Source organism: Phaenicophaeus curvirostris, chromosome 3 (assembly GCF_032191515.1).
Source record: "Phaenicophaeus curvirostris isolate KB17595 chromosome 3, BPBGC_Pcur_1.0, whole genome shotgun sequence".
In the NCBI taxonomy this organism is placed as follows: Eukaryota; Metazoa; Chordata; class Aves; order Cuculiformes; family Cuculidae; genus Phaenicophaeus; species Phaenicophaeus curvirostris.
In genome coordinates, this window is record NC_091394.1 from 89,434,203 (window position 1) to 89,452,915 (window position 18,713).

The following is an 18,713-nucleotide window of genomic DNA, read 5'->3' on the forward strand; positions in this document are numbered from 1 at the left end:
AGTCTGTCCCTGCTGATGATTTCTATTTAGAAAGGTCATTGAATTATAAAAACAAATGTTCCGCAGCTCAGAACTGTGATAATTTTTTCTTCACTGGGAACCTCAAGAGGATGGGCTGAACTCTTGTCTACAAAAACTCTCATTAGTGTACAGAAATAACTGCCTGCACTTTCAAAAGGACATTGAAGTATTTTATCTAGTACTTTGGTACAAGTTAAGGCTCTGAATTTTAGGCAACTAGCTTTTGAAAATTACTGATTTAAGCTTCTATCTACAATGGTCAGCTTTAGCGAACAGGGTTCTCCCCTGGTATTGCTTGTCTAAGCCAAATGTTGCCACTATGCTGGCAGCCAGCACTAGTAAGCAAGCAATATGCATGTCAGGATATTATTATCCCCAGGAAGTGCTTTTCACACTAACATGGTGGTTTAATGGCCTGTGTTATTACAAGACATTATTTCTTCCAAGGAGAGAGAATTCAAGTACTGGAATAAATAACAACAGGTGTCTTTTCACCTAACTGTTATTGCTCCTAAAGCCATTCTGGCACCTGCAGGTTTGCATGAACACCATGAAGACCTGGGAGAGCTGAAACCCTGCATGGTCAGACTGAGGGGCGAATGCCTGTGGAAGCTTTTTCCTTAGGTTGTAGTGGGCACAGCACTGCACTCCAGTGAAAATTCTCTTTTTAATCTCACAGTAGTTGTGGCTTTTTGCTTGAGGAAGAGGTAATCAGAGGTTACAAAGAATGCTTTTTCCTTCTAGCCATCTACCTGCTTTTACAAAATGTGTAGGAGTGTCTGAGATCTCTGTTCCTCCGTGTGTCTTGGTTGAGGGTGGTTCAAAGTCTTGGGGGGACACTTAACACACAGGGCAATTGCTTCAGCTTCATTCATAGAGATCAGGCTACAAATATTGCAGAGTTCTCAGCAGTATGTTATTTAAACTCCACTTAAAAGACCTACATTTTCATGACAGAAGTTCTTTTTTCTTCCAAGATATAAACCACAATACAAATAAGATTCTCTAAAATGATAAGGTGCTCTTCAGCATCCAGGAACATGAACAAGTGATCTCTAAGACTGTTTTCCTTAGAGTCAGGATAATGAGTCACTGGTTGGGGTCCTGTCCACTCTTGTGCCCGATATGCTTAATGGTGCAAATCTATGGTAGGAGTTTACTTGTAAGTCTAACTCTTTTGCCTGAGTTGTAGCAATTGGAGGACTTGGCTTAGAAAACTGCCAATATGACTCACAGGACATGGGCCTATTGCAAATCCCAGTATTGAGAACATGCTGCTTAAGGTCTTCTTGCTCTTTGGGAGATGAAACAGTCTGAAAATAGGCAGAACTAGTCTTAGAAGTGATCACTGAGGCAAGGAGGTTTCTGACTGAGAGGAGCCTCATAGCCAGGTTGTTCTCTATGCTTGAAGGCAATAGAAGGAAAAGTGAGTTTATGTTATACCATGTACATACATGTATACACTGCTCTGTAGGGGATAACTGGGTAATTACTGGTATGAGCGTCCCAGGAACCCCTGGAGGAAAAACATAAATCTAAACAGTCGAGCAATTTCTCTAATTCAGACCAGGTGCCAGGTAGGCTGTCCTATAGCTCCAGCATACAGAAGCAAAACATGACTTACAATCACCTTTTTATCCTTGTTCCTGTGCTACTGATGCCCTTTAAGTCTAATATACTCAATGGTAAGGAAATTTGTTTCAACTGAGCCAAATCCCATTTGTCTGTCTCAGTGGTGAGAACAAATACCAGCTGTACATCATCTTGGATCAGAAGCAGATTTTTAACCCTATCTTAGTCAACATATGAACATGGTTCAGAAGGCCAACCACATCCTGGGCTGCATCAAAAGAAGAGTGGCCAGCAGGTCAAGGGAGGTGATTTTACCTCTCTGTTCCTCTCTTGTGAGACCTTATCTGGAGTATCGTGTCCAGTTCTGGAATCTTCAACATAAGAAGTATATGGAGCTGTTGGAACAGGTCCAGAGAATGGCTACAAAGATGATCAGATCAGAGGAATGGAGCACTTCCCATATTAGGACTGGCTGAGAGAGTTGGGGTTGTTCAGCCTGGAGAAGAGAAGGCTCTGAGGAGATCTTATAGTGACCTTCCAGTACCTAAAGAGTTTGCACAAGAATGCTGGGGAGCTACTTTTTACAAGGGCATGTAGTGATAGGACAAGGGGGAATGGATATGAACTGGAGAGGAGCAGATTTAGACTAGACATAAGGAGGAAATTCTTCACAATGAGGGTGGTGAGACACTGGAACAGGTTGCCCAGGGAAGCTGAGGATGCCCCATCCCTGGAGGTGTTCAAGGCCAGGTGGGATGGGTCCTTGGGAAGCCTGATGTAGTGGGAAGTGTCCCTGCTCATGGCAGGGTGGTTGGAACTAGATGATCCTTAAGGTTCTTTCCAACTCAAACCATTCTATGATTCTATGATAGCTCCTTCTCAACCACAACTAAACAAACACATGAAAAAATCCATAAAATTTAAATGACATATGGGACTTTGGCTAAGACCTGCCTTACCACTCGTTGAATCCGGAGTCAGATTGTGACATTAATCTAGGACAAGTGTAAGATCAGAATTATAACTTAGTGGTTGATAATAATTTAAAAGCTCGGCACTTAATGTAGAATTATGGTACCCATTAGTTTTAATAAAATATCTTCAGAAACTATTCTACCGAGGTAGAGATCCTCTTTGTTCATGAATATAGATAACTGCTAAATTGTAGGGCTTTCTGATCCTGACAAGCTCTGCTTAATACTCAGTTACTAATTATGAAAAAAAGGACATCTACTGAAATAATTATTAAATGGTATGCAACTACGAACTATCATATGGAGAGACCCAGTATCCCAGTGTATGGAGTCTTACATGTATTCTGAGAAATATACCATTAAGTAAATGTTTACATTAGTAAGCATATTAATTTTGGTCACTACTGAACTGCTTGGATTTGAATGCAGAAGGGAAATATCAATATAGTTTGTCACTAAATTAGATGAAATGAACATGTGAGTTCCAAGATGCCAGCATAGATATTTACCCACAAATAAATCTGGAATATTTCCACTAAATTCACTTTGTAGCAGTACTATAAATCAGTTAGTAAACTAGGATTGGACCCTCACTATCAGTGATGATTTAATAGCTGTAAATTCAGGACAAAATTTCTTCCACAAAGCTGTCTACCCCTATCTATCTACCAATTTGTTGTACTCATATAAGCCTTTTCTTAATGGATACTGGAAGCGTCTATTAGTTTAAGGAGAAAAAAGCTTGCAAATCCATGTTGCAATTATCTGCAGAACAAGTACATCCTAAGTAGGAGTTCTGACTCTGAAAATCCTTCAGCTGAGATCTTGGAAAGCTGGGACTATGATCTGAGAAAATCTGCTACACATCCTCCCTGTTCACCTCTTGCATCATAAGTATATGCCAATACTGGAGACAGGCACCTAAAGCCTTGCCTCAGTTGTTTTTATGTTCTATTGAACCATAGTATTACGCTAATAGCTTGGTGTTATGCTGAACCTAGGTACTGTAAGGCTTGTTCTAGTGCCTGAAATGTCCTGCTGCCTCTCTGGCTGGCAGTTCTGGCCAAAATAAAAATACTTTCTACGAATTTGGCCAACTGCTACAGTAAGAACATGAAGCTGTGCCAGCCTTGGCATGAGACATCTCCCTCTTCTTGCTCCAGGAGTTTTGAAGAGCATATCAACCATGTGCCCTTTATTTTCCAGTTACATGCTCCCTTTTGCCTAATCCAGGGATGAAGAAAGGGGGAGCAAGCCATTCTTCTCCTGCTGATGATTTGGGCAGAGCCATGCAGAGACTTGCCTGTGGTCATATTGTAATTCAGTGCCAGAAGGTGGCAATCCCACGGCTACGGTTCAGCCACTAAAAGCAGATTTCCTTTCTCCCCAGACTGGAGAATAGATATGGAGAGATGCACGTGGTTGCAGGACCCTGGGGACATAGCTTGGTTTCTAGCTGCAGTCCCACCCCATTCCCATGCCACAAGGCCACAGCTCCAATCACTGTAACTGAGAGAGAAGGCTTAACGAGGCCTTACTTGCCCTTTCTCCAAAGCACATTGAATTTTCAACCTTAAGGCCACACTCTGAAAGTCATTTGCTTTCCTAGATCAGGGGCCATTCTGGTAGACGTACAGATACATTATTTTTACCTGATGAATTACAAATGAGGCTTGCAGCTGGCTGAAGAAGATTAATTCCACTGTTTTATTTGTACAATGAACACTTAGGAGCATGCCTGTTTGTAGCCGGGGATAGGCTCCCCTAATCATAGACTGAGGATGCACTCGATGTGGATGGAAATTAAAAACCAGTCACAGACCACTCACAGAATATCTCTCCTCCCATGGGGAAATGTTGCAATCTTCAGTTTTATTGTTTTCTTTAAGCCCAAAATTCAGTGAAACTGGAAGTTATTATAGCCCCACAGCTCTGTCGTAATGAGTTCTGTGGCACCACGCGGGTTTGGGGATCTTTACCTCCATAAGCACAACTGCTCACCTCTCGTTCACGCGTCTCTTTCCTCTGGCCTTTCATCCCTGCCCAACAAACTCAGATTTTGAGGGATGGAAGAGCTCAACTGGGGCATTTTACCATGCTGAGCAGGGCTGCTCCTTGCTGTTCTCCCCTGGAGCATGGCTCCATAGCCCCGCATTGCCTGCCTTTTACTGATTCCCCTGGGGATCGGCTGACGGTCTTGGATGCGCTTGGCTTTGCAACAAAGCTTCTCCAATCTGTTTGTTATTTTTCCTCCAGCTTTATTTATGAAAGCTGTGTGCTGAAACGCCCTCCCCCTCATCACCAATCTTTTCCTCTCCATTTTGTTTCCAGACGGGTGTTTCACCCTGACACACCAAAAGAAGACACAAGCCAGGAGGTGGGGAACATCTGGCCCTGGCTGCGGAGCATCAGAAAGAAGCTGATCTCCTACAGATAAAATAAGACTTTTTCCCCCTTTTTGCGGGATCTTGCTATGGGATGTTCAGGGTTTCCTGCCACAGCTCCCAGGGCACCCAGCAGCCCCCGGCTGGGGCTCCACTCTTCCGAACACAATTACCGTCTGCAAATGTTTAAAGGCAGTTTCTTTTGAGTTAGCCACATGCTTCAAATTGTTATGTGGTTAACCGCTGAGAGCAAACCCCCACACAAATACCTACAGATCAACTTGCTCGAGCCAGGGTGGTAGCAGTAGGGGCAGAAAGGGAGGGCAGAAGCGTCTTCATTTTGCTTTTGAGGAGAACAAAATAGAGTTTTCTTTTGACTTTTTCAAACTGCTAGCAGCCATTTCATCACAACGCTCACTGGTGGTGGTGTTTGCACATTGGTTCACATTAACCACAGATGAAAGGAGCCATAGCCATGCAGACCACGGGCCAAGCCCTTCACTGGTGTAAATCAGCTCATCTGGTGAATAGGAACAGATAACACCACCTCCTCTCTGTGCACGCCATGCAAACGCCAAACCAGGGGAAGACTTCTGCACTTTGACATTGCCCTATTCCATGTCCCTTAACTCTTATAAAAGCCGAATACTTTTCTGCTGACTCACAAAGGCAGATGGATTTTGTTAACTCCAGCTGAGATAGAGGAGGATACATGATGAGCATCACTGCCTGTCAGCGGGGCTGAACCCATTTTTGGGGCTTAGGCGGGACATATGGAGAAGCTTCACATCATGCCTTGTTCTGCATGTATGGAACTTGGTTTGTGAGTACCACATGGGTGGAAAGTGATACATGATCCAGGCTTAGCCCTACTGCTAATCAGTGTCTGAAATAATGAACCATACTGTTGTTCTTTCCCCCACCTTGTGCCCCCTCTCTGAAGCATGGCAGCTCCCTAAAGCCCAAGAGAGAAATTTAGAACCAAGAGCAATGAAAAAACAAACACCCCCAAAGAAGCACAGAGCTCAAAACCCCTTAGTAATTCCATTCCCTTTACTTAAAGCTTCTTAAATTACAATTTTAGTGAAGTAAATTAACTTCCCTTTGCTTGAATTTCCTTGTAGTTTCAAGGGCTATGAAGCCACTAAGGACTAAACTGTATCACAAACTGGGTTCTACATGGGGATGGTTTTGAAGCACGACTAGATATTCATGTAGAACTTATAAGAATGGACCCAAGTGGAAATATAGTACACACAATTATTTTGCCATGGACCAACTTTTAGATCCATCTTCAATTTATTTTAATTTATAAAATGCTGAATTAAACACTGTAAGGTGTCTAGAAGAGTCTTGAGGGAAAAGCTGCAGTAGAAATGTGATCCAATTCAGATACAAACCAAAACTGCATTTTTTGCTTTCTGCAGAAAACAGCACAAAAAGGAGGGGTTAAAAGCTTTGGATGTGAGAAAGAATTTCAGTGAAAGTGATTTAGTTCCTCTGGTCCATTTATCATCTGAGCAGAGAAAAATCACTGTGCGTATGAAGTTAGCTCTGCAGACTCCATGCCTGTCAAAACTGTTTATCCATAGTTCCCAACAACAGCAAGAAAGGCAGGAGGACTGGCACTCATGATGGTGAATGAGTTGGACACGTGGAGAGAGGGTGCATGAGCTGGACCTCCTTACTGATGCAGACAGAGAAAAAGAGTGAGGGAAAGAACATTAAAACATGAAATGTCTAATCTTAGAGTTTAACAGAGCAGTTGGTTACCAAAAAATGACCTTTTGCAGAATTTCTTTATGGGCAACTGAGTAGATAGGTCTTAGTGGCCAGTTAGTCCTCATGTTCCTGAAGTTACAGGAGTAAATGACAGCAGAAACAGCTACCAGGGGGCACAGGCACATTAACGTTATTGACCGTAGGTAGCTAAGTTGGGGATATTGCACTTAGATAATTCAAGACTAATGTGATAATCACTATTTAGTGCTTGGTGTAGTTATATGAAGAGGTATAAAAAAATCCCATAGTCCAAATCAAACAGAATTTTAAACCTATGTGATTGCTATCAGGACAAAAAAAAAAAAAAAGACAGGGGGAGGGAAGAGAATTCAGGTTTATAAAAAGAAACACGTACACAATGAGCTGAAGGTTGTGCTTCTGTGCTTCCTGGTCTGGGTGTGAGCAGAAGAGGAAATACCAAAATATCACCACAAAAACTATTCCCACAGCACTTCCAACCTGACTGAAACCAGAAACTTCTTACAGTCCTGCAAAAACATGGGGGGAAAACCCCTGACAGACCCAGTCCTAGAAGTCCTGCTCATTGGACAAACAATGAAATTCCCAGAGCAAAGAGGTTTGGGTAGACTGAGACAAGGCTTCTCATTTTCCCTCAGTCCTCATCTGTACTCTGTATTTTCTGTGGTTCAGTGATAGTTAGTGACATTTTGACTCTTCTGCTAGTTTTGAAAGGAGCACATTTCTGCCATAGTTTAATCGCGTCCGTGACCTCAAACAACTAAATTGTGTGTTATCCACCAGATTGGGCACCATGGTCTGGTCTAAGTCAGGTGACAGGTTCCTTGTCCTCCCTTTCATTTTTTGGGGGTCACTCCCCTACAGTGAAAGCGCAAACCCATATACAGAACAAGAACTGATATTTCAATGCATTAAGTCCCATCACTATCAGTGTTGCCCAATGTTAATAATTAAAACTGAATTCCTGAAGGCTTGCAGGAAAAAAAGACATGAATTTGGCCTGACTGATCTCGCACAGGCCTTCCACCAATACCAAAGAGAACTGTGAAGGAGTGCAGCAGGATTACATTCAAAGGGTTTTTCAGAAAGCCAACACACCAGGCAATTAGTTTAAAACTTCAGATTTGGAAGCTCTGCAAAGAATTTGGAAAATGGCTCTTTCCCTTTATTGGTATAAAAAGAAAAGTATTCTCCCCTGCTAAACTCCAAGAATTCAAATGTTAAAGTCTCTTGATTGATGTGCAGTATTATACACTAGGATTCAGGACATTTTCAATAGTCTAATGAAAACCATGGCTAAAGTAAAATTACTCTAGAAAGCTGTTCTCCCTATAGACATTTCCTAACATCTAAGCAATTTCTTAATCAAGCTTTTTTTCTCCCTAAAATTAGAGAAATGAATCCCTGAAGCAGCTCCAAGGAGCAGCTCAGGAATGTTCAGCGCAGCCACTGCCTCCAGCTATGGGACAGAACAAAAGTTGCATCAGTGATGGTGCTTTATCTTCCACATCTTACTCTAGCAATACTTCCATGGGTGTCAACAATGAAATCATCTTCAAAGAGGTCAGAAAACCCGATTTTTCATTTTCAAATGCTGAGTCACTGGTTTTGAGACTGGTCAACTTGTTGCATTTGCGACCACGGTTTAACTAAAACCACCTAAGCTGGTAATGGACTCTCACATCCAAAAATGAAGCTAAAACCTTAGCTAAGCCTCATGGCTGAATGCAGATTTCCAGTTCATTCAGAGCAGTATAACACTCAGCATTTTCCCTCCAACAACAGAAATCCCCTTTCTGGCCTCCTGGAACATTGCTGCATGAAATACGTTTTCACTCTTACAGCAAACTTTACTTAAAAGACAATAGGAGAAAGAGTTGGAACATGGATTCTTCTTATAGCTTAAATCTAAATCAACAATAAAACATGAAAGGCTGAGGAAGCATGCAAAGACATTCTGAAAATTCCCCTTTTTCTTTAAAGATTAATTTTCGCTCAGATTGAGACATTGCGATTTACTCAATCTGGGCCCCACTCTGCAAATCTTTTCTTACATGAGATCTTTTTAAAGTTATTGAGACTTTTTACACGAGTAAAAGTTACCCACATGAGTAAGGACTCACAGAATCTGGCCTTACACATTTCCTGACATTAAAGTTTACCAAGTTGTTATCTAGGCTATAAAGCAGTGTGTATTTTTAGGAATTAAAACAGACTTTAGTTGCATTTTGTTTGGAAAAAGTTCTAACTTCAGCTTCACCCATCTGCTTTTTGCAGTTTGCTCAGCAGTCACATTGAATGGACGTACTCAGCCTTTGTCCCTGTCTCAGAGCTGCTCGTTACCAACCATGCTCAACCCCAATGTGCTGTAACTCACCAGGACGTGTGCAGTCTGAATTCCCATTCCAGATTTGGTCCTCAAACCTAAGGCCATTATTCCATCTCAGACTAAAACATATTTTCCCATGGGCAGTTGAAAAAGGCCACGTTTCTTCAGGTTTTCTTGCCACAAAAAGATAAAATAAAGTGGAATAAAACAATAATAATAATAATAAAGGAAATCCAGTGTACGGCAATCCCCAGGATTCTGGAGTCTAAGAGTGTTGATCTGCATCCATAAATGTCCTGACCGGTGAGCAGACACAGGCACTACAACTGGAAAGAGAGCAGGAAGGAAAACCTACCATGTGAGCAAAGTAAAAAAAAAAAATGAAGGGGGGGAGGAAGAGAGAGAAAAAAAAGGTCTTCTCAGTGGACAGCACTTGGGCTGATAGCAGGGATTTCAGGAAATCCAAACACTCAGACAGGAAATCTGAACACTGGATAAACATGCCATAATCTCCACAGATACAGTTAGCAGTGCTGCGTCTGCTGTTAACCCTTAGCCTGCCCATGGCTGAGGCTGAAATCAGATATGCCACGCCTGGAAACACAAGCTGCCTGGGGGGCTCCAAAGTCTGAGCGCTTAAAAGTCTGAGCGGCAGCCCTGAGCTCAACTCTGCCTTTCTGTACTTTCCTCCCTTTATTTCTACATAGGGACACTTAAGTGAAAGCATGCATGATTTTCCTCCTCTGAGGAGATGATATTGCACCCTGAGCCCTGCAGCAGCAGGGGAAAGCTGCCTGAATGCCTGCGTGCTACCAGGTGTGGCTACCTGGTAGTCTTGAATTAGTTTTATTTGTTTTTTCCCCCTCTCTTCTGCTGTAAAACAAGATTTATATGACTGGCTGTGGGATACTTGCAGGGTGCCAGTGATGATTTACTCCAGGGCTGGTGCAACAGGGTTGGGGTGACACCTTTAGAAATTAAAGCGAGAGAGTTCTTAAAAGAGCAGACGAGTTTGAAAACTCCCTTTGTGCCATTTTGTCAAGGAATTTAGGATCAAACTCTGCAGTCCTTACCAAAATTAAGACAAAAACCTTTTCAATTGCTTGTTTCTGGAATATGGACTTTGCCTTTTGTATCTTGTGGTTCCCTCCCCGTCATTAACAGCATTACTGTTTTTTTTCCTTTGAGTCTACTTAATTGATTTCTTTTATGTCATCTACCTTGGTTAAAAGATAAATGTAGAACTCTTAACAGCAAGAAGAAGCAATAACATTTTGTAGAGCTGACCTCTCATTCCCACAGATGTAATTCTTAAAGCAAAATTTGTGTCAGAGTTGCCCAGTTGAAATCCATCAGACTACGAGCACACACAAACACTCAACTAAACCCCTTGCTTGTTAGCAGGATGGGGACTTCACCCTGTTTTCTGTAAGGGGACGATTGCAGGCTTCTCTGCTTTTTGGAGATTGCTCACTCCTAAGGCAAGGGCCAGCTTCCAGAAATGCCTCTTTTCTCTTTAAATTGACTTTTTGGAACAGTCCTGCTTAGAGCATGTTGGAAAGAAAACGCCGAGTGTTCAGATTTTCTGGTTCTCCTAGGACTTCACAGTGATAAAAACTAGCACCTTAAATTTCACTTTGCCATTTTCTGGTGGAAGTAATTAGACACAGAGGTAATTTCCACCAACTGATGCCCTTGTTTAATGCATTGGCAATTAACTCATCTGAAATAGCCTTAATATAAGTCCTACATGCAATATTAACCTGTATCTTTATATTAGGATACCCACTAGGAACAAAATAGGAACATTACAAGAAAAGGCTTCCTTCAGCACCTTCTGCTACTTATAATGTGTTTCAGCTTCTTATTTCAAAGACAGAAGATCTGGCAAACCAGCATCAATTACAGCATTCCCTGGAAGGCCCCAGGTTTGGAAATTGTGCCTGGTCTACTGAGATAGGTTGAGTTGTCCAAGCGATGACACGGGGAACCTGGCAGTAGAGCTGAGGTGGAAAATGGGGTTTTTTGGGCATCCCTGCCTGAGGAAATCTCCTCTGGTCTCCAGCCCAGTTATGAGTCAGGAAACATCTTACAACTTGGGTTCTCATGTTCCCAGTCATCATCCTACTACATTTTAGGGTACGTGAGGCTGGTGATGGAGATCAGTCCCTACGAGTGTGGTTGGAGCAAATAGCTGGTAGAACAAAGGCTTGGCTTTAGAGACATGAAGTCATTCCCCTTGCCCAGCATGTGCTACATGAAACAAGTACCAAATGGTTGCTTGATGATGTCAGGAGGGAACTAGTGGAAAACAAGGCAAAAATTAAAACATGTCAGGGTTTGACTTTTTTTTTTTTTTTTGCTGTTCCATTTGCTTTGCCAGTGAGCTGTTTCAGTTATTCACCTTTTTTTTCCCCATACAAGTTCTTCTGTTGTCATTTTTTTTCACATTTCCTTTTTTTGTTTTCTCCTTAGTGCCAATCTTTCCAATAACAAAAAGAAAGCAAAAATAAAGGAAAATAATAAAACACAACCTCTGCATTTCAGTTTAAATGGAAAAAAAGAGAAAACATTCACAAGCCCACAAAACATGCATTTTGAAAAAAATACTTTTTAAGACTGAGAGACTTTTCATTTGAAAACACTCAAGCAGCTCCAGAAAAAAAGGAGCTGGGGAGAAGTGGGATATGATTTATTACTACTAACATCTGCTGTAGATCAGTTAGAGATAGGCAAACATTCCATGCCAGGGCACAGCTAGGTCAAGGTGAGAGGAGATAAAGCAATAATTAAAAAGACCAAGCGTCCTCCAGCTACCTTCAATAGGCTGAAAGTAGAAAAGCAAGTGCTTGCTGCAGAATTGGTATTTTGTCTAGAAAAATTGCAAAGGGGTGGTGGGGAAATTCATTGATATGTTCAATGGAAAATTATCAATATATAAAAAAAGCTTCAACAATTTTCATACAGAACTACAAAATGTGTTCTACTTTTCTCTTTTTCTAGTTAAAAAAAGTTGTCAAAAGATTTTGCTTATTGTGAAACTTTTACATTTGATGACATTTATTTTTAAAAGTTCTATAGGGGGGTGGTATTGTCAGTCCTGGTGAAAGGGGAAATAGCGACAACATGGAAGGTAGAATAGTGAAGGTGACAAAAATAAACTATACAGAAATGTTCTGCAGAAACAGAGAGAAAACTTCAAACTCAGGCCAGCAGGGTTATCAAAGCTAAAAACTGGATAAAGATTCCTGAAAGGGCACAGCAGCTGCAAGAAATCCACCATTACCTGAGAAAAAAAAGCCAGTGGCCTTATGCAATACAGATGTGAAGGTGCTTGCTTCTAAATTGGAAAAAAACCCCTCCACCGCATCCATCTTTGATGTACCCACAGCAGCTGAGTTGCTTTATATCCCCAGTATGCAATTTTCTGTTGTCCTAGAGCTGATAACGAAATTCTCACTTCTTCTTCAAAGAACTGTATAGCTCCTGAATTAAGACAAATTAGTTCATTAAAGATTAGGATTTAGCTCTGTATGTGAATGATAAAGCACATGAAATTATAACTGAGATTGTGAACAAAATGCTTGAGAGTTATCATTAACTTATGAAGCTCCCAGTTCTGTTATTTTTCATGTTTCAATGACAATCTTTATTATTATAAATAGTTAGGATTTTTTTTTTCCAGTATAGATTTGAAGTGAAGATCACTTCTTTCATTTTCACCACTCTACTCACTGGATTTTGAGAAGACTTCAACAAAATAATTAAAATATTTGGAGAAAGAAATTGCAGGTCCCAGTTTTGTCATTCTTCACCCTTCAGTCACTCTGAGGCTTTGCACCCTTGTAAAAAGGACTTACTTAATATATTAACTTGAAACTCATTTACTTTCCCTTTAGAGCACGGCCAGCCCTGTGTGCTCAGCAATCCCAGATGTCTCAGTAGCTACCAGAAACTGGATACCAGAGAAGTACTTTGACACGCTTGAACAAAGTTCACTATCCACATTGTTACTCTATCTGGGTTTACAACAACATATGCTAAAACTTAGCGAACATTAGAGAAAATGAGTAGAAAACACTAATCAAAAGGTTTTCATAAACACTGACACTTCTTACTATAATCTATAAACACTATTTTTCTCACAGAACTTCAGTAATTAACTGGTTTAGAGACTTCTTACTGTGCCACAAAACGCATCTTTCTGGGCACTGGCTTTCAATTTTAACATGCTTGCATGGAGACCCCTGCCAATTCTATTACTAGTCCACTCTTCCCTAAATGAAAAGTCAAGGAGGTTTACTTCTGGGATCAACAGCCCTGCTGGCAATGATACATTAGGAAAAGCACTGATCCCCCTCCATCCAGTAGCAAACCATGTGCACTTACATTACATGAGAAGCGTTGCCACTTTCGCAACGTTCATTCAGTGAAATATACGAGATGTGTTCTAACAGGTTTAACAACATGTTTCTACATTTATTAAGCAACTAGCACCTCTTGATATTATAAAGAGATCAGGCATTAGAAATTGCCTCGACAAGAAGCACTTGACCCTTGGTGGTAACTATAGGCTGCACCAATGTGCAGGAGGCCATGTGTGTTTTATTTTCACCTGGTTTTATGTTTTTCTAATGGTATGCATTCATATTTTGCCTCTCCTTTTCATTCATCTTTCCTTGTTACAATGGCAAAAAAAGGGTTTTTTTCCCGTAGTCCTATTTTTCTCCCCTATTTTTTTTTCTGCAGTGCCATGTGAAAAGAGGAAAATGAAGATGTGTTCAAACAAAAATAAATTGCTAAAAAGAAGCTATATAGAAACATGGTCAATAAAGGGCACTAAGAAAAACAGCTGTCAACTACAGACATCGTCCTGGTATGAGTGTAGCTTCTAGCTCCATCATTTGCCAGACATATACAGATACTCCAGATAACATTCAGAGACAGCTAGAAGCTGAATTACACACCAAAAATGAAATGCAAAATGAAATCAAAATGAAATGCTGCTGCACAAGGAAAAGGCTGAAATTTGAATTTCTGAGTGTCACTTTACATCATTCTCTGTAGGTTGCAAGGTTGTTTGCTGTGCTGAAAGGGCTGGGTTGGGAGGACACCTTGGATGTGCTGTGAGCATCATGGCAGGTTTGTTATCTCTTTGCCACCGAAGTCTTCTTCAGCTTCCTTTCTAAAAACTGGTGAAAAGGATACTCCTTCAGTGTGTTGTCAGTTTGTTGCAGAAAATTTAAGTGACAAACACAACACATGAACTCTAAACATTAATAAACACTAAGACAAACCCCCTAAATGATCACCAGATTGATTTAGCAATTATAAGACTGTTTTTTAAAAAAATATAGCCTTCTCTTGATCTGAGGCTTTGGAAGTCATATGAGCAATAATTTTAAGCATTTTTTTATGAATAAAAACTAGATGCATGCATAGAAATCAGTGCTAAAATTCTTGTTAATCCCTTTTCACCAGGAGTCGAACATTTAAAGTATGGATGGGTGCCATCAGACTTGTCACAGACAAGTGAGAGTCAACATTGCTATAAATGCTGCAGTCTTCACATGCTATAAGTGCTTTATAATTGTGTACAGCATGGACTGTATACAAGAGCTATTAGCCTAGGAAACTTTAGTAGGGTCTGAAAAACAAAAAGCTACAGGAAAAAAAAAGATTTCAGATTCCACTTACAGCTTGTGGAAATAGGTGATGACAATCACAGCAATATATCTACAACAAGAAAGATAAACTCAAAGCCAAATCTTTCCCCATGACTGTAATATTTTAGGTCTTTAGATTTTTAAGTGCAGGCATGCTTGTGTGTGGTCAAAATACAAACCCTCAGGTGCTGATGAGGAAATACATGAGAAATAAATGAGAAATAAAACAAAAGGGTAAAATACAAGCCTGTCCTGTTAGGAACCTGAAGGGGGTATGTAAAATGAGATGAGGTTGGGACTGCTGCAGGAAGATGGGACTTTTGCAGGGAGAAGACAGGATGGGGAGAAGAAAGCGGTGTGGTTTCCTCTATTAGATCCAATGAGTCAGAGTGCTCTATCCCATGTTCTGAAGGGTTGCAACTCCTGTCCTATGCTATACCTTAATGTTGAGGACCATCACCAAAGAGGTCTGACAGCTCTTGGGAAGAAGAATGCAATGACTGGAGAAGAGACTTGTTATTGTAACAGAAGGAATGCAGCACATCTGCAGGTGTCTCCATCTTTCTCCCCATAACATCACTGGTCTAGCTGGTTGTGCTCTGATTATAGGCTTCTCCCTGGCAGAGGCTCCTTCAGCTCTTCTGTGGGAGGCAATGTCCACCTTCGTCCCACTCACGTGTGCTGGAAGTCCCTCTACAAGTGTTCGACAGCTGAGATGCTCAATCGTGGCTCAGCCAGTATTTCACTCGTGCTCTGCTGTGCTATTGTTAGGGGTTTCAAATGCCGCATGGTATTATACTGACCATGCGGGGAGGAGGGTTGTATGGCACCAAACATGTATTAAGCTCTCTTCTGAATTACTCTTTTGGGGATGAAAGTCTTGTTTTCCTACCTCTTAATTAGAGTACACACTGCCCCACTAGCTCTGTGCTTCAGAAGGAGTTACCCTTATCTCCTAGTGCTCAGAGCAACCATGCAGTAGTGTTCATGCAGTGCTTCTCACACAAGTGAGGCACCATGACTTTTCCTCATGTGGAGGTCAGATAAGTGATCTGCTATTTAGTCTTTGGTTATTCAGTGACTAAAGGGTAGGGGTTTATAACTTATTCCTAACACCTTAATGCCTCAGACCAGCCTTTTTGCTGCCTGAGGCCCAGAGTACACTCTGCCCTAGAGGTGCCCATGAAGTCTGGTGTGGCTTCCCCCTTCTGATCACTTTCCAGTCCTAGGAATGAGTTTGAATTATTAATGAAGATTCATAAAGCTGGTTCATGAATAGTACTGAGTTCAGGCTCTCATACTGGCCATATTTCATTTAAACTGACAAACTCCAGAGCAATTCCAAACTGTTGTCTAGTTGTGTTTTGGCTTCATCCCAACCTGGAGCAGGACCCAGGGATGTCCACTAATCCCACTCCCCTCATACACTGCTGCATACCTTCTGCTCAGGCAAAACAACGCCTGGGTCTCTCTAGCAACATCTCTTACCTTGATGAACTGTGCCTCAGGGTGGTTTCTGTTTTCTTGTTAGGTGCTTTAAGTTGGTTATGTTTGCACTGTCCATAAGTATTGCATCTCAATTTTCAGCTCTGCACCTGAATTTCTGTGGGTGGGGAGGCTGTGGTCTTCCCTGCATTGAAGCCTGAGTGGACACCACTGTCCCATTGATGGAGACAATCAATAGAATAGAATACAATAGAATAGAATATTTCAGGTGGAAGAGGCCTACAGTTTTCATCTAGTCCAACTACCTGACTGCTTCAGGGCTGACAAAAAGATAAAGTGTATTGTTAAGGGTATTGTCTAAATGCCTATTAAACAATGATAGGCATGGGGCATAGACCAGCTCTTTAGGAAGCTGTCCCAGAGTTTGACCTTCTCTGTAAAGAAGGGTGGGTCACTTACTGCGAGAAAGATATTGAGGTGGTGGACCACATCCAAAGAAGAGCAATGAAGCTGGTGAGGGGTCTAGAGCATGAGTCTTATGAGAAGCAGCTGAGGGAACTTGGGGAGCACAAATCTCACGAGAAGCAGCTGAGGTAGGTGCATCTATCTAGTCTGGATGAAAAGGAAGCTGAGGGGAGATGTTGTTTTCTATGACTACTTGAAGAGAGATTTTAGTGAGGTGGGTGTTGATCTCTTCTCCCAAGTAGCAAGTGAGACAGTGAGAAGAAAAGGCCTCAAGTTGTACCAGGGGAAGTTTAGGGTAGATATTAGGAAAAAAAAAATTACTGAAAGGGTTGTAAAGCACAGAAACAGGCTGCCCAGGGAAGTGGTTAAGTCGCCGTCCCTGGAGGTACTCAAAAAATATGTAGATGCAGTGCTGAGGGACATTTTTAGCAGTGGTGGATTTGGCATAGTTAGGTTTATAGTTGGACTCGATGGTGTTAAGGGTCTTTTCCATCCTAAATCATTCTATAATTCCATGAAATGCTTCCTAATGTCAAGTCTAAATCTCCCCTAGTGCACCTTTGAACCATTTACATGTGTCCTCTCACTGGATACCAGGGAGAAGAGCTCAGCATCTCCTTCTCCACTTCCCCTCCTCAGTAACATGTAGAAAGCAATGAGGTTGCCCCTCAGCCTCCTTCTCTCCAAACTAGAGAAACCCAAAGACCTTAGCTGCTTCTCACAGGACTTTCCTTCCAGCCCTTTCAGCACCTTTGTTGCCTTTGTCTGGACATGTTCAAGTATCTTAACATCCTTCTTAAACTGTGGGGCCCTGAACTGCACAGAAAAGTCAAGTGCAAGCTTGAGCCCTAAGTCAGAACTGAGGCACAAACATATGTTTGTCTCAAGGCATAATCACAATTTGTGACCTTACAAACATGAGATAGATGCACCACAGGTCACAGTTTGCACAGTTGCTTCAGGGATGGCATTTGTAAGGACTAAATATGAATTTTAAGGGTGAGATGCTCTATAACATTTCTACCATTATGGCTTTAGTGGTTGAATTGGCTTCTTCACTGTGTGAGAAACTAGAGAAAATGTCATACAGGGCAGACTGGATGACATAAGATTTCCCTCTCTTGCTTCAAAACTTTGCATACATTCAATATGAAAGCTTGGTTTGGTCTCATAAAATGTGCAAGAAGTTTAGAAGAAAATTACATTCTTGTCTGGGGGAAGTCCAAATTAAATGATTTCTAAAATGGGCCCGAAATCAAGGGCTGCTGCGATTTGCTGTATGAAAAAGGAGAGGAATATTAACTTCTGTGGGAGGAGGAGCTGTACCTTAAAAATGTTGCTATTGAATGCAAAGCTGGTTTGGAAAGCTCAGATAATTAGAAACACATGTCCCTGGCTGCAGGCGTATAGCACATGAACTGTAGGGGAAAAATAATAATAGAAAAGACATATAATATTTGAAAATAGAGCAAGAGAAGTCAAATTGTTAATAGTGAGTATACCTGAAATACTGTCTTGCCTTGCTATTAACTTTAAGAACACAAATATATTTGTAGACTTTCCAGTGTACACCAACTTTACAACAAAATTGAGATCCCAAGTATGCTGGATGATAGTATTACATAAGGAGAATATTTTAGCAAGCTATCCGAACAAAGATGACTCATAATGATATAGATGAATATTTTATTTTAAAAACAAAATGCTGTGAATTACTTAGCACCTAAAAATAACACGCCTCCCCCTTTAACTTTCAATGAACTGTGTTGACTTTGCAGGAGTTTCTAACTTTTTTCAGTATAGCAAATCATCCAGCTTTTGTAGTCTGTTAACACATATATCTCTTTTTCAGGCCAAAGCTTTGAAACCAAAGCACATATAAACCCCCTCACACCCACACTCCCTTTGCTTTGCAGCTTTTTATTCCTCCTCTCTCCTTTCTTGGGTAGTAAAAATCACAGGAAGAAGGAAAGGCTGTGAAAATCTGCACAGAAAAATGAAAGTTGTCTACTGTAGAATACTCTATACCATAGCCGTACTGTAAGAAAATATAGATAAGTCACTTAAAAATGTGTGGGCAGAGCTGTTGCCAGCC

At 41.2% G+C, this 18,713-nt stretch overlaps 1 protein-coding gene across 3 annotated transcripts in view; it reads right to left on the minus strand.

The window, feature by feature from the left end:
- Positions 1 to 9,359, minus strand: part of ASAP1 (ArfGAP with SH3 domain, ankyrin repeat and PH domain 1) — a 155,709-nt gene extending 146,350 nt beyond the window's left edge. Inside the window, exon 1 of one of the 3 annotated variants that reach the window (XM_069854659.1) lies at positions 9,090 to 9,359. The gene's annotated coding sequence lies outside the window, so the exon portion shown is untranslated. The remainder of the gene's footprint in view (positions 1 to 9,089) is intronic. The other 2 variants (XM_069854660.1, XM_069854662.1) reach the window with 2 other exon arrangements.
- Positions 9,360 to 18,713: the final 9,354 nt, after the last annotated feature.